Genomic DNA, 11,393 nt, shown 5'->3' with positions numbered 1-11,393 from the left:
CAAAATTGCCATGTTAGTGATTGGAGTTTAAGGTGTGGACACCTAATGATGATGGCGGCTTTGTTTTGAATGTACAAAATTTGTACATTCAATTTAATTACTATTATCAACAATAAAAAGTCGTCTAAGCCATACAAAATGTTTTTTAAAGCAAAACAATGCTAGCATTAAACAGCTTTAGTATTAGGTAGTACCTCATTTCTTTATGTGCTGTATGCTCAAGTATTTGATATTCCAAAACCCTTCCATGCTAACGATGACGCTTTAACTAAGGCAAAATTTGTGACTTTGTGGGAGAACGTAGAACTGAAGTCAGCAAAATGGTAAATAATATCAAAACATAGATCACCGGCCTGCGTCAGGGGTTCAAAGACTCCACAAGCATGCAAAACTACCTGAAATAACCAATCAACGGCTATCAGTTCAAGGATAAACATTCTAAACCAATCAACCAACGATAAATTAGTATCCATGGCTCATTATATGTTAATTTTTCTTTCTAACGGCTTAAGGTTTAGCTTTGAGGAGAGTGACACGCAACTGAACATGGGTTACAATTGAAAATCGCATTTAAAAAAAAAAATGGAAGCTCTAGAAGTCCTTGCTTTGCCAAAACATTAGTCTCACATCATTGTTGTACTATGAAAATTCTAAGTGTGTAAATCGTATATTCAATTTGGCACTAGGAAATCTTTTAGCAACTGTATAGTATTTTTTGCGGATTTTGTTTCAATTGTTTGTTTTTTTTTATGTGGAGTAAAGATTTTTAGTTTCTTTCTTTTTGTTTTCATGCCATATAGGCTACACTATACAGTGAATTGTCTTTTTCTTTGCCTTCGATTTGACCCGGCTTTGAGAACAGGTTGTCACTGCTTTGATTGATGTTGTTGTGTGGGGCATAATTAGAAATAAATTTTAAAGTAAAACTGGACAGCAACATATGTAGTAGGTCAAACTGTAAGAATATTTCTTTCAATATTGCATGCCCTCATGTAACACATTGTCATTTAAACAAGGTAATATCATTAAAAACCCATTTTTTCAAGGGAAAAAAATAAAGTTTGTAAACGTTCTGAGCCTACCCTCTAAAATCCGTTACCTAATGCAGTGGTTTCTTTTTTTATATTTACGGACCGATATACCTCCGAGAATTAATTAACTGGAAGTAGCTTACATGTGTTTTTTGAGTTCTCGCTTGAAAAAAAATTGTTAATTTTTTTTTGTGGATGCAAGATTACACAGGTCAAAACGTGAGATTTTTGATCTAACTGCTGACGAGGAAATATAAACAATGAAATATCCAGGCCTGTGTAAACTACTTTTATTGCATTTTTACACTTCAATCAGCAAATAGTATTACAACTGCCAAGTGGTCACAATTTGATAACAATAGACTCAAACAACTTTTTTGTTCAAAATAAAAGTAGCCTAACCCTAGTGCTGACTTCTGACGAACCGTAATACAATTAATACATCAACATGTCAACATTTTTTCAGGATAGTATTTTGTAACAATTCGACAAATTGTGAAACAAGTTGAAGTGCTCGTTTTATTTTCTCATCAGCTCTCCCTCCAATCGTCATGTTCAAAATAGGATTACTAAAGGCTCAGCAGAGAGGCTAGAAACGTTGGGCAACGCAAATTTCATCTGGAAAAGAGTGAAAATAAACCAATAAAGTATCGCTGATCGCAATCATCTGCAACAAAATTTACATTTTCTTAGATCGTGTCAACGTCTAAGCATTTTAACTTATGATATCCGGAAATAACAATTTGAGGAAAAAAATGTACATATAGAAAGTTAGATAAAAGTTCACAAAACAGTATTTCTTGAAAAGCTAGAGTAGGCTAGACCTACATACACAGTTTGTAAGCTTTTATTTAATTTTTAAAATAATTAAATGAAAGTATTTCATACTAAGAAAATACTTTTTCGCTACTCAATGCTTTGTCTGACAATTGATGATGATGATACGTGTTCTCCATTCGTGTTCGAAGATGCCTGCTTTTCCATAGGATTATCCATTGTTTAAGGAATATTGGTCTATAAGGAAATATAACTACTGATTAGAGCGATTCCAGAGTTACTAAGATGAAACTGCATTAGTGTTTGCCAAGGGTTTCTCATCTGGGGACCTAATGAACCCATGAGCTCACTCTGACTGTCAAAGAAGTCTTTGAAATTTAGTTTTTATCACACTCTAGCTACTGATAGCAGAAAAAAGATGACCTTTATTTTCTTTCTAAAAAATTTGATATAAACTGGCAACACCTAAACAAACTAAAACAAGTAACAATTTCTGCAATTCTGGTTACGTTTTTACTACAATAAGCAATAATGTCATGAAGAATCATCAAAACAATTTCCTTCAAAAAACTTTTCAACAATAAGCGCATACACAAATCTAAAAGTAGATCTTTAATAAAGTTGTGTGGTGGCAGGCCCAAGAAAGCGATTGAGTAACACCGTCTCTAAATTGCAACATGGAGCTTTTGTCCAAGAAACTGCTGAAATTTTTCAGCGGTGGGGAATCGCTTTACACTCTTCTTACTTTGTAAACTTCATTCAATATAATCTTTGTTCCCGACAAAAACGTATATTTAAACCAAAAATGCGTAATTTTGGAACGGCAGAGATTCGTCGCGACATTTATAGTTTGATTTTCCAGTTTTGCTCCACTCATAGTAGGCTATACAAGTTGGATTCGCTTCGGCCTGGAAGAGCAGTACATTGATTGCTTGTGTTAATTTTTGTGCTTTTTTTGATTGGTTTTGGCTTGGTGGTCCACTGACTAAATCACTATATGATTAAAGAAATCTTACATTACTCGGTCGTTTATCCTGTCGGGTGTTTGCCAATGGTTTGTCTCAAGATTAATCAAAACGTGAAATCAAGGCATAAATAAATGCACTGACTGAAATTGTTTGCAATGTTTTGATTCAAATCATTTGGATCACTTCCACAAAGACCAAACGCTATGAAGAACATAACCAAACTCGGAAAGAAAACTTTTGCCAAAATATGATATGAAACCACTCATTCTAATCCTACAATAGCAAGATGTTTTCGAGCATAATTACTTCATGCAATTTTCCATATCCACTCCCAAATTTGGAACTGTGCTTGGAACAACAGCTGCACAATGTACAATTTAACATTTTCACTTGTCGAAATAGCCTACAATGCGTAGCCTATCGCTAATACCAATTATGTAGCACACCTGATGTGAATCGGTCACATTGACACTCGTAAGTTGTTTATTTAAAGTAGCTGCATTTCCACAAACTCCTTATGCGATGTTGCAGAAAACGAGAAAAAAAACTTAAACTCTTGTTACTAGCAGCATTAGGCCCACAGGCAAAATACCGTTTGCATAGTGTGACATTTGGCTATTGTAGGCTTACATAGAATCACAAAAAGTATTGAAAAAGATGGTATTTAGGCCGATTTTAAGCGCAATTGCTCACCAAGATTTTACCAAGAAATAGTAATTTGTTCTACCTCCAGCTGATAAGGCAAAAATTCGCATGTTGGTTTGTACGAGGACACACGAAAAATGTGGTTACATTTATCTATCAAGGCATCGTAGCTCATGGCATGCCTTGATAATATCTGATGTTTGTTGAATTGCAAAAAAAAGCAACCATAAGAAGTCTTGACACGAGCTATCTGTTTTTTCACTTTTTTAAATGAGGCCAATTATTGAAAAACATCGCCGATGATGAGATGCGAAAAGAGTAGGCCTTCACCCTAGTAAGGCTTAGAAGACTATGACAACAATCTATTCTTCAAGTTCTTTAAATATTTTTACACACAACCAAACTTCTTTGAAAGTGTAAAAGATGTTACAAACCACATTTGTCAATACTTGTCTGAAGCCTGATAATTTGCAGCCTGTTTAAAAAAATAAAAATTGCGTACCAGTGGCTCGAGTAAATTTTTGATCTTAAAGTTTCTTAACAATATCAACGAAGTATAGTGAAAAAGTTCTTTTTCTGAGCCATAGCAAACGAAACCACGCCCATCACAGCAGTTATCATGAAACCAAAAGCAAACGAAACCAAACGTGTTTCGGTATCTTATTTTTCATGATAAATTTATTGGTGTCGCTTGGTTTTGTTTGTTCAGTTTAAACAGAATTCATCGCAAGTGAAATGATTTTCAAGATGATCAATTGTGCACGTAGGCCTACCAACTGTACACAGATAGGCTATTTGAGATTGGCGAGAGATTGGGTTTTGTTGATATAAGCCGGTGCGCCTAAGTGGTCAATTTGACTCTGCAGAGCAGTGATTCTTAATCTTTTTTGTATGTTTTACTCTTTTAGCAAAGATAAATATCAGATTTACCCCCAATAGATAAAATGGTGCTCATTTATTAAAAAACGAAAGTAACAAATTCCATCAGTTATATTTAATGCGACGGTTGCCCTTGCTTTTTGGCAACGAGTTGTTCAATGTCTGGTAAAGTAGGAGATAATGCACAACGAATATCGGATTCAACATGAAGTTGGTTTCGTGCTTTAGATTTGATAGTAAGCAGTGCAGAGAAGCCGCATTTGCATAGGTAAGTTGAAGAAAACGTGACCAGAACATTCAGAGCTTGAATACCTATCCTTGGATAGCAATGTTATATTTTAACCCAAAACTTTTCTAGGTTGCAAGAGTGAAACTCATCTTTTGCAAAAGAATCGTTTGTTAATTCTATAAATTCTTCTTGGATTGCTTCAGGAACACCTTTCACTTTACATACAAAAGGATTTCTCGCTACTTTCATCAAAATGCAGCCAGTATTTATCTCGGGAAAATATCGTTCACACTCCTCCTGCAATTTTTGAAGATAGCTGATGATGTCATCCTTCAAGTTTTGATTGAGATCATCTCCAGTTATCTCAGTCAAGCGGTGAAATGATATCTACAATACCAATACCTACAGCTGGCACAATTTTTCTGTCCCGTCAACTGCTGTGGATATTTTGATTGATAGCTCATTTACGCTCCAAAATTGGAAATTCACCCCCAGGGGGAAATTTTCCCCAGTTTAAGAAATGCTGCTGTAGAGTGAAAAAGTTATTTAGATTTTACACTTTTCTAGGTGCTTATGTTCTGGTAAACTTAATTAAAACATCTATCTATCCGCTGAGCAACGTCAAATCAATGTCACAATTCATAAGTGAAAATTCTAAGCTGATGGTTTGAATTTCTAATTAACATGAAACAAATTCTGCTGAAACTGGCTACAAAAAAGTAATGCACTGTGATGAAAAAACAGGTGCTTTTAATTATTTTCTCCATCGATAGACAAGATACTTTGTTTTATCAGCATTTTTCCAAAACGTTTACAAAGAAATATTTAAAATCTACACTAAATCAAAAATAAAACAAAGATAATTGTCTTCGATGGAAGACAATTACTTGCAGCCTAAACATGAAATTATTGGGCCCACAAATTTGAGCCATGACACCTTAAAAGACAGGTAAAAATTTAAAGACAAATTCTGCAAATTTCATGCAGTTTCCTGCTGTTAAATAAATCTCTATTTTAACCATGGTTTGGTGCACATTCACAGTATAGGCTACAAAGTGATAACTGCGTCAAGCAATAACGGGCAGCTACAAATGCAGAAAGAATGATTGACGTTGTAGAGTACGTTACATAAGTTTTATTGTGGTAAAGATTTAGTGGCGCCAAGAGACTGGCAGAAATATGAAGTCACCCACTTAGCTGTTGCAACGGAAAATTGCCTAGCTAATACAGCAAAAAAATGCTCACAAACTAATAACCTATGATTGTGTGAAGAAATTCAACTCGGCAGAAAGACAATAAAAACTCTAATTCCGATGAAATATTGGAGCACAGGTGAAAAAGTTTTTTTCCATGATGTAGGCTAACTGTCGTTTTGCAAACATACTATAAACTTTCATCAGCATTACTGAATTGTTTTGACAAAGTGTACAAAAGAGTATCCAGAATCAGGATCAGAAATTTGACCATTTTATTGGTAGCTGCAATCCTACACATCCCGGTGAGATCAGGCGAGCTACAATGTGTAGCGAAGGTTTCCAGTAAATGCGTGAAAAGGATTCGTTTTTAGCATTGCCACAGTGGTATGTGCGGAGTTATTTATATAACTTTTCACCCCACTATCAAATCAAATTGTAAATTAAAATTATTTTTTTTAGTTTGCTTTGTTTACAGTTTTATTTGGCCCTGCCTCCTAAAATCACCTTGACGTTTTTTTATACAATATGGCACCTAGAAAATCAAGACCAATCTTCTGCTCGTGTCCTAAGAAAAAATAGCAGTAGGCTAAGTAGATTTTTCGTGCGCAATGTCAAGTTTCAAATATAGAAATAAGTGAGACATTGAGTTGATAAAAGACAGTTGATACAGAAATGACGTATTAGAAACTTAGTCAGAGCAGAAACTCAAAGCAGCAGCAGTAGTCCAAACTCGTTATCGATTACAGTTTTGCATCTTTCATAAAAATTCTTTATAATCTGTCTCTACTGTGGTAAGTGCTTACTTTAAAGAAACGAGAAAGTGTGGCGGAGGTGACTAATGGTGATTTCCATACAACAACACATACAAACACGTCTTTATAAAGGTGTTGTATCACTCTCGTGGCTCAAATTATTTGGTCAACGGACTGACTAGACATAGACATTCCAATGTTCTTGTGCAACATTGTTTCAACGTAATCAAACTTCAACTGTTAAACATGTACTTGAAATGCGATTGAATTCAGTCATTCAAAGAACACCTGATGACATCAGTATCATTTATATGACAATACCACAAGTTTCCCAACAACGCACAATAGAGGCGTTACGTCGGATGACAAATCACAGATATCATCTCTCGTCACTTAAAACGCCTCTACTTTTCTTTTGCAAAATAGCCTACTTTTTATGAAAATGGCAGCACTGGGAACGTGACATCCTTCACAGCAGAATCTTAAATTACAATCAAAACACAACAGGTTGATGATTAATTAACATGTGTGGTATTTATCCTAGACACCAAAAGAGACATTCAAAAATTTACATTTTTAATGATACAAACATTCCAACTTCAAACATGCATGGAAAAGATGACGCACTGGAGATGGCGTCAGACTTAGCGCTCAGGAATCATTGCACCAATTTTCTGACAACAAGTCATGGAAGCAATGTAGCCTATGCAACGAACCAAGTAAAAGTCTTTGGGTAGGAAAAAGGTAAAAACAAGTTTAGATATTTTTGAAAAATAATTTTGGAACATTGAACAATTCTAGGGAAAAACAGAGTTGTTCTGTTTTCAAGGAACACAAGAAACTTACTTGAACTTCCTTTTATCAACGTCAGGTTACATGGTGACACATAAATAATCAAAAGGAACATTTCACTATGCAAGTACGGTAGGCACACTGGCACAATGATGAGGCTTGGCTGTTTTGAAATCTATTAACTTTCAATTAAATCGATAAAGAGACAAAGTTGTAAGATTGTAGGACACCATGTTGTTGTTGTTTCGTATGACGCTTTAAGTCTAAACGGTTTTCATTTAGCTAATCCATGAGGACATTGTTGCATTGGTGGGATGTTCTTGGTGGGCTTATCTTGGATTGCCTAGTAACCATCTTTGTTGAAGCTTGATTACTAGGCAATCCAAGATGGGATAGTTTGTAGACTGATTGGGGCATTGCAGTTTGGGCAGTTTGATTGAGTTGTGATCTTCATAGGTAAAGATTGTCATTTGTTTTAGTTTGTTTTGTTCTTATGCGGTTTGCAGTGGACCATAATTTTCTGGTAGCTGTGTCAAAGCCTGAGAGAGCTTTTGTTGGGTCTGTGATTAAATTTCCAGCGTCTCCAATAAGTCTTAGGCTATCATAGTCGACCAGAGCGAATATCTGGGTAGAGTCTTGAAATGCTGATGAGATCAGACTGGAACAGACATATTGCAGCTAGTGCAACTTTAGCGTCACCTAACGCCTCAAAGGATTATTGCAATTATGTGGTTCGATGAAAACCGCAGACGACTCTGTTTTTGAAAATATTCTGTAATGAGAATTGACATTTGACATATTAATTTGCACTCGTCACAAAGGCTTGGCCATATCGAGACCAAACCTACTTCCAGGTGAAAGACAGAAAAGTATGGATCAATCGAAAATACGAGTTTTTATAAAAATAGATTACTTTAAACTATAACATTACTCTTTGAATTAATGTTGGTCGTCTTTTTTTCTACCTGGTGGTAGAATTTCACAAAAAGAAAAGCTGATTTTCCAGGACATGCAATAAATGGTATAAAAGTCAAGCAAAGAAAAATATTTATGTACAATCCATATCAATCTCACTAACTCAGCAATATTGGTATGCGTTTTTTTTTTTGCATTAAAACGTTAGTTTACCAAAAAATGAATGTAAAATTAAAATTAGAGAATTAATAAGTCGACAATAAATACATTAAGCTTGTTATCAGCACTTCGGTGTCACCACCGGTATGTGCTTAACCAAACAGCAAATCAATTGTCTGCGGACGTTGAATCAATGTAAAATACGATTGATTTGCTCTCTGCTTAGTTCACTGTAAATCCATTGACGTGTCATGGATTGCTTTCGAGCTTAGCTGAAATTTTTCCAGCCAGAGGCACAATACGTTTATATCCTTAAAAACTAATAACTGCAGAAAGATAACGGTTGCTTTACCAATCGGTGCCATCTTTTTCTAATGCGCCATAGAATAATCCTTTATCACAAAATACTGCTTGATGATTTATTTCATTTTTATATACTTTGTGGTGACAGTGTGTGTTTGGTGAAAGCGTCTTTTTTCTTTGCTCTATACCTTGTTGTTTAACGTAATACGCGTATGTACAGTATGTTCTCTGCACACGTGTCTTGTGTCAGTAGTTAAATAGCACAAAAATGGTCTTTCATGAAAATATATTTGACTAAGCTTTGATGGTTATTTTTACAGTGCTATTGTTTTTTTGTACCTTTATTCAGAGATACAAATGTATCTCCAAAGGATCATTATATGATTTTACAGTTATGTTAATTATCATTAGCGCTTGAGCGTTGTACTTTATGAGGGATCGTACAACAGCGGCTCAAGGTCGTAGTCTGCTAAATCTTCCATTGATCGTCATAAGTGATGCCTAAGTTCTAACGCTCCGAGCCAAATTGAGACGTATGTTAAGTCAGACATGTAGTATAGTTTGTTGCTTTAACAACCTACTAACACATTGCTATGTTAAAACTGCTGAGGTATCAAAAACGATCTGTTTAATCAATGTTTTGAAGATGATGTGATCTGTGAATCTTGCCTTCGTTTTACAGCATTCACTCGTCGATGAGAGAAGATGAAGCTGTATAATGCACGGCGAGAAGACAAACACTAAGAAAAGCGAAACTGAACAAGCAATGAAACTTTTCGTCAGCTGCATCTATGCTCGTGACTTTTAAATTATAAATCTTAACTCTTTTTCTTGTTGCCATCACTTTAAAATCGCAGACCAGGTTTGTACTCCCTTCTGGAATGACTGGAAAATAATCAAGTCTTACATAATTTTATAACTGAAACTGACCCTGATGATTTAACTTCCCAATACCTCTCCAGAAACAGGTTTCCCACCCCTTAATGGTGCAAGCATCCCTAATCAAGAACTTCTGGTTAACGCTTTCTCGACGAATACAGACATTTGAAGTAACCATAAACCTTCAGTCAAAGTGAAAAAAACAACTGTGCCAGAAAACATCCTTGTGAGGACCTGTATGTTTCACAGAAAGAATCCGCTAGATGTCACTAAAAAGCAATCGAGGAAAGTTTCCGAGAGCGGCAAGCCTTTGTTCATCAGCATACATGAACGCCACATTAAGACATGCTGCTGAAGGGCAAAGACTTTTCGCGTAACAACGGACAAATAAAGCTCTCATTCGTACCACCCTGTCTTGCTATTGATTTACCTGTCTTGTGCAAATAAACCAAATTACAAGATTAAAATTGAAGACATGACTTGCTTACAAAAAGGAGTGTTTGAGAAAATGGAGGTTTGAAGATTAAGTCGTAATAACTTACGTATTGAACAATATTTTGCAGATTGATGAAACAAATGCAATGATATCACTAATTAAATTTCACACGGGAAGATGTTTGGACCATTAAACTATACAACTTTAACTGGGGCTATCAAAACACACTAATTTGTCCAAATTGCAAAAAAAGCAGGCAAACTGTTGATCATTTGGTTTTAGACTGTCCATGAACTGCACTACCCGGTGGTTTTAACACAGTTTACCAATGCGGAAATATATTTAAAAACTGGCTTAAAGACAAAGAGCGTCAAGTGTGAAAACGCCAAACGAAACCTACTACTTTAGCTCTAACTCACAATATAAAAGTTAAAAACTTAAATAGATTTTAAACTCAGGTTATCAATTGTACAATTACACTTTTTTATAAGACTATATGTTATTAAAAAAAAAAAAAAAATTGTTATAAATTTGTGTTCACTTGTGGATGTGATGCTGCCATTAGGCTGGATGCGGTTATTGAGCTAACTCCAACTTTGTGCAAAAATTCTTTGAATTACTCATTTTCTAACTTCTGCAAAATCAAAATGTTCTTTTGCTAAATTAAATTCTTATTTCTTTGAATGCCATTTCTTGTCAAAATTTTTAAATGTAGGCCAGTCATAATGACTATTACGTTTCAAGGCCGGAACTCTTCTACCGACCACTTAAGATGAACTGTTGTGGCAAATCATACTACTTTTGTGTCAGATGATCATGTAATGCAAGTATGCAACATATACAAAATAGGTCTGCTGAAAGTTATCCTACATAATTACCCAAGTTTTTAAGAAAATGGAATAAGAACAGATCATAAATCCGTGACCCGGATTCAAAAATATCACTTCCTTCTTGTTAAGGCTCCAGAGGACAGATTACAAATGTTAGATTATTATTTTAAATATATATATTAATAGGGGAAAGGTTAATTTTGATTTCAACTTCAGCCCTGACTTCAAAATACAACTGTATTCTAAGATCTCTGGTATAATTTTTTTTTAAATCTTTGTTCAGGAGTAGGCCAAATGTATTTAAGTGTGGTGATGGTGGCAACTATTGCTAGAAAAGTTAGTAATTACAATCACCTATTTATAAAACAAGTCAAATTGAGCGGAAATTTCAAAATGTTTCTACCAAGGGACTTAGAATATTGTATCATAAAATCAGGGCTAAAGTTGAATCTGAAATAAAAAACAAACAAAAAAACGATTAATCTCCCTCCCCAATATAATTGATGGATTTTAGAAAGTAAAAGTGTAAAGCACTATGGAACAGTAGTTTTAACTAAGTGAAATTAATTCCTATATTTATGAGCTTTTTAGGCGCATAAATT

The 11,393-nt window shown here is 34.8% G+C and overlaps 1 long non-coding RNA gene across 2 annotated transcripts; it reads right to left on the bottom strand.

Moving 5' to 3' along the window:
- Window positions 1-1,305: 1,305 nt before the first annotated feature.
- Window positions 1,306-11,153, bottom strand: LOC145782599 (uncharacterized). Of its 2 annotated transcripts, none has more exons than XR_014290850.1 (3): window positions 10,840-11,153; window positions 1,920-2,045; window positions 1,306-1,649 (listed from the first exon to the last, which is right to left on the bottom strand). It is a non-coding gene; the product is annotated as an uncharacterized LOC145782599 (long non-coding RNA). The 2 variants fall into 2 exon arrangements; XR_014290849.1 differs by having other exon boundaries at window positions 1,931-2,045.
- Window positions 11,154-11,393: the final 240 nt, after the last annotated feature.

The sequence above is a fragment of the Aplidium turbinatum genome, chromosome 13 (genome assembly GCF_918807975.1).
Source record: "Aplidium turbinatum chromosome 13, kaAplTurb1.1, whole genome shotgun sequence".
Lineage (NCBI taxonomy): Eukaryota > Metazoa > Chordata > Ascidiacea > Aplousobranchia > Polyclinidae > Aplidium > Aplidium turbinatum.
This window is presented reverse-complemented; position numbering and strand designations above follow the sequence as displayed.